The sequence below is a fragment of the Daktulosphaira vitifoliae genome, unplaced genomic scaffold (assembly GCF_025091365.1).
Source record: "Daktulosphaira vitifoliae isolate Bord-2020 unplaced genomic scaffold, ASM2509136v1 Scaffold_2, whole genome shotgun sequence".
Lineage (NCBI taxonomy): Eukaryota > Metazoa > Arthropoda > Insecta > Hemiptera > Phylloxeridae > Daktulosphaira > Daktulosphaira vitifoliae.
This window is the reverse complement of record NW_026099573.1, coordinates 582597-588596: the sequence shown is the minus strand read 5'-3', so window position 1 is coordinate 588596 and position 6000 is coordinate 582597.

Here is a 6000-nt window from a genome sequence, read left to right as displayed (position 1 = left end):
TAAATGACGTGGAAGATCGTGTCAAGTAAAAATTTTGGATACGAGTGGCAACCTCAAGTTTAGATAAATAAAAAAGAGAAGAAAAAGTACAGGTTCAAAATATGTTATTATATAACCACTTATTTTCTCAATTAAATAATTATTTAATTAAATATAATTATAATTATCTATTTCATTAGCCAGTTTAATACAAATATTTTATTTCAAAAAAATAATAATATTTAAGGGACAGACCTAAAAATTATTTTATAATAGATAAATAATGATACAAATATAACAAAATCTAAAAAGAAATATTAAAAAAAAATTATTTTAAAAGAATTCTAGTGGGTATCATTAAAACTATCACATTGTATTAGATCAATTTCAAAACTATCAAAAAAAATTAATTTGACACTCTTATAATATATATCGGATAAATACAAAAAATATCTCATAATTGATAAATTTAAAAAGAATGTACCTAAAAGAAACTAAAAAAAAAAATTCTCAATTCATTTTTTTTTTTACAATTAAGTGGTTCATAATTAATGGTTAATTCTGTGTTAACATATATTTCTTCTTTTTAATTTCACGGGTCTTTAAGGCCTCATTACTGCAACTACATATGGTCTCCATTTCTCTACTTTTTGTAAGTTCTTCTAAGTTCCTTACAATCAAAAATATTAAGTCTTCTTGTTTTCTGTCTATCCATCTTTGCCTAGACTATCCTATAGGTCTCTTAGTATAGGGTTTCCCATTAGTTAATAATCCAATTATCGCTTCTGATCTCCATACATGTTCTATCCAACTTAACCTCATACTTTTCAAAACATCAAAAATGGTTTTTTTAATAATTCTTCATTGTTTTTTATTATATATTCTTCGTCGTTTTATCTCTTTGAACCAAAGTTTTTTCTTCCAAACATTTTTAACTTTTTTCATCTGATTTTGTTATTGTCCAAGTGCTAAATGTATATGGAATATCTGTTTTAACTATGTTTAATATAATTTTAGACTTTATTGATTTTAATGTTAATTTTAGACTATAGTAAGATCTATTAACTGACATAAGTTGCCTTTTAACTTCTTCGTGATTATTAACATTTTCAATGACATCTTCCTTTAGGTACATGATGTTTTGTACTCTTTTTAATTAGTATTTATCGGTTTTAAAATAAGTAATGATGTGATTTCGTCTCAAAAGTATAATATACATTTTTTTTGACTCATTTATCTTCAAACCAATGTCTACCTTTACATATTAGGATGCTTCAATAGTTTCTAATCTCTATGATATCTCCCTTTTTAAAAACAGGTAATAGGACAGATACTTGTCACGTTTTAAGTATTATGTTTTGTTTCTAGATTATGTTTATTCATTTATGTAGCTGGTTTATTAACATTTACCATCATTTTTCAAACATTCCGGTGTTATTTCATCTTCATCTAATAACTTACTATTCTTAATCCCGTTTCTACTTGATTATGTGATGAGTTTTTGAGTAACTAATCTACTGTCGTTTTTTACAGCAATATTAATTCTTTACTGAGATCAGTGACAATATACGAAGACGGTGTGAAATGTCGAGGACAGATGATGTGAACGTAGATAATGCGGGAGATCATATCAAGTAGAAATTTAGAGTAACGAAAGCCGATCCCAAGAAGTTGGAATTGAGGCGAGTAAAACAAAGAAGAATTTGCTACAAATTCTTTGTTGCTTTTTTAAAAAATTCGATCCCTCATTACACTCGTATCTGTTTTATTTATTTGCTTTTTCAAAAAAATGAACGTCTATTCTTATTATTTTCTATAATTAAAACTTTCCATCTATTCAATCATGTCTTCGCCTATTGTCACTGACCTCGTCATTTCACTTACCTCGTATTCTCCTTTGTTAAACTCGTACTTTATATACTCTATTTTACTCCTACTAATTCTGAATCCCTTTCCTTCAAGAACTGATCTCTACACTCTAGTCTTTTATTAATTATCTACACTATATCGTTAGCGAACAACATGCACAACGGCACCTCTCCTTATATTTCTCTAGTAATATAACTAATCACTATAGAAAATAACTAATGGCTTAAAGCAGAACACTGATGCACTCATACTTTTGCCCTAAAATATTTTGCTTTTGTAATTATCCACCAATTTCTTAGAATTAAACACTATTTACAGACTTCATTATTTTTATATTATCTCCGTAAAAATTACAATATTAAATTATTGAATATCAATTTTATACTAAATTTAATTACTATAATTATTATGTATTCATATATTATTATTATAAATTAAATAACTAATCGGGATAAAATTAAGGGAATAACAGTTATTATTGCTTTTGAAATAATCTACCGATTTTTTAAAATTAAACACTATCTACGATTTGCATCGAAGCGTTTCTAATGATAGTGATTTTAATCACTGTCAGATATCATTATACTTGATCCAACTATGCCACGTCACCACTGTGCCACGACCCCCCTGTCCTGGGTTTTTTAACTTTGCCTTATATTTGGCTTCCGCACACTTGGCTTCTTTACGCAATCGTTTGTACTCCAACATTTATCATAAATTCCTCATCTCACCATCAGATATCCTTGTTTCCTGGCATTTTACTCCTACTCTTACCAACAATGTTTTTTGCAGTATTCTTTACATAACTAGTAAATTTATTCCACGCATTTATATCTTTCTCGACATTCCACATTATCCTCTCTTTTACCGTTCTAATTACTTTTTTTCTTATTCTCCTTTCAATTTCCACCACCAGATCGTCAATTCCATTACTATGTTCTATTTTTGTATATTCTCTCTCCACTACACCACAACTGTATTACCACGAGTCTTGTGTGGTTACACTCTCGTCTAGGATAACTTAACAATCTTTTTCTTGTTTTACACACTCTTTTATTCACATAAAATGATTTAATCTATGATCTATTATAGGTTATTTAATGTTCTTTTCTATTTCTATAATAAGTGTTAACCAAAGCAAGATTATTTGATTCTGCAAAATCTAGGATTCTTTCTCCAGCCTAATTCTTCCCACTAAAACTAAATTACTCATCCATATCCAACATCAAAGCTTATGTATAGTGATAGACTGAACCATTTACAAAAATTGTCTCAGAAGTTTGGATGACTTTAACGCCCAGTTCAAAAATTTAAAATGTTTCAATAGTTATTTCACTATTCCTTACCTTTAGAAGACTTGCCAATAGTATCACTAAAAAATATAGGACCTCCTTCGTCACCTTCACAGGCTCCATTATTAATTTCTTTGGAACATATTGTATTATTTATTCTGTTAAAACAAAATAAAATATATACAAAAATTGCATAAGTAAACAAAAATGTTATGTTGATGGCGATGAAAATTTAAAGATTTTGTACTTAGCTAGCCATAAAAAAACAGTTCAACAATGCCATTATGGAATTATCATTAAACTAATCATAATTTAAGATAACGACTTTGGCCAATATACATATCTGTTCCTCCAATATTATATCAGTAATATTGCAATGAATTTTGTCACTGATTCTAAATCTGGCCATATAATGCCATATCAGCTCTAGTTTTTAAAATAATTGCTAATTTTAGCTTCGATGCGAAGCTGAGAAGGTATTGGTTTTACTAAGATGTGTTTTTTTTTAAAGATTTGCATCGAAGCGTTTTTTTTTTATAGTGATTTTAATCACTGTCAGATATCATTATACTTGATCCATCTATGCCACGTCACCACTGTGCCGCGACCCCCCTGTGCTGGGTTTTTTAAATTTGAACCCCCCACGTATATTGGAAAATGATCCGATTTAAAAAATCAGCATGTCGAATGTAAGATGTATATAAATACTACTTCTCATGAAAAAATTTTATTGATCCATAAAGTTTTCAAAAAGTTATAGCATAATAAAGTTAAAAATGTAAAATATAAAATCGATAATTTTCATACAAAAATAGCATTCGGTCACTATTTTCACCGTGAAGATAAAATGAAGTCCGAAATTTTTTTTTCCATGATAAAGTATGTTGCGGTTGGTATTTTACCGTACTCGCGTGAAGTTATAATACTAGAAAAACACAATACTTTAATGGTTCAAAATAAACGTTGTATCATTTATTGGTGTTTCGAACAAAACTTTATATTGCCCTGGGAGACGTAATATCAGAAAAACACAGTAAAATAATAATGACAGAAATATATATATATATATACAAAAGGTAAAATGTTCGTAACGGCGTGATCGGCGCTGTAGAGCTGACGGAGAGCGATACAATCGGTAACGGTGTCACGGAGATGACTTCACGTATATTTGCGGCGGGTCGTAGATGGACGTGCGGCACTTGCTGGACTTTGTACCTTGGCGTATCGCACGCGGTGTTGGTCAGTCAAACTACCATATGCACGTAGTAGGGCGATGGCTGAGAAAGGTGTCACGGGACGCGGGGCTCCGTGTATAGAGAACGCCGTGGGACCATGTCAAGTATATTACATTAGCTTTAATTTAATATATATATAAAAGTGTCAGACTTTCCGGAACACTTTCAAAAGTTAAGTTTAAAAATTCTACTTTCTATATGCTTTATTTACATTTGAACCCCCCACGTATATTGGAAAATGGTCTGATTTAAAAAAAAAGTATGTCGAATGAAAGAGGTACATAATTGTTATTTCTTATAAAAAAATTGTATTGATCTATACATTTTTTAAAAAGCTATAGCATTTTAAAGTAAAAAATGTAAAATATAAAATCGAGAATTTTAACACAAAAATAGCATACGGTAGCCATTTTTACCGGAAAACTTTCAAAAGTTAAGTTGAAAAAATTAAGTTATGGCAGTTTTAAGTAAAAAAAATTGAAAGAATGTCAAAAATTAGCGATTTTTAAATTTGTAATTTTTTTGGAGATTTCCCCTATTTATGGGGAACGAGATAAAATTTTTTCAATTTTTGAGGATAATGTCTTCGACTTGATACGATTTGTGATCTTTTGACGTATTGTTGAAAGAAATCGGTTCGGTGAGAGCTGAGAAAAAGTGGTAACAGGCAAAAAAAACAATAAATAAATAAATAAAAAAAAAACACATCATAGTAAAATTAATACCATCTCAGCTTCTCATCGAAGTAAAAATTACAACAGTTAATTTATATTAAAAACAATAAATTACTTATAAATCTATAAGTTTAGATGACTGGCTAATAGTTCTTCTAAAGGTTGTTAACTTGTATTAAGTTTGTTGAAAGTCTCTGAAATATGCTTTTTTTTTATTATTATTGTGCTAATCTGTATCTTAATCTCTGTATTATGTTCTACCTCATTTTATTTTCTTATGTCTAAATGAATTTTATTTTCTTGCTTATATTTGCACTATTTAATTAATCAATATATGATCATGGAAAAGGTGATTTCTTTTAACTATTTCTAAAACCCATTTTTGTTTTTTTTTTTAAGCTTCTATAGCCCATGCAGGGCCTTCACTGCTTCTCCTACATGATGCTATCTTTCTCTATATACGCACTCTCCTAATTTTAATCCTGGCGCACATTTTCTAAGGTCTAATTTGACTATGTCTATCCACCTCTGCCTTGGTCGCTCTCTCGGCCTTTTCCCATTGATACTGCCAATCATTACATCTTTTATTATACCAGTGGATCTCCATCATCCATGTCCAGCCCATTCCAGCTGTTTGCGTCTTATAAAGGATTTAATATTGTGCTTTGAGTATATTTGGTAGACTTCTCTATTGGTTCTTCTTCTGTATTCCCCATTTTTTATGATAGGGCCATAAATACGTCTCAATACATTCCTTTCGAAAGTCATAAGTTTCTCTTCATCCCCCTTTGTGACCGACCACATTTCGCATCTATAGAATAGAACTGGTCGCAGATAGCTTCAGTAAAGGGTGGATTTTGATTTTATAGATAATAACTTTGATTTAAATAGTTTTTCCAGAGCAAAATAACCTTTGTTATTTTGCTTACCTTCCTCAATTGAAAATTTATC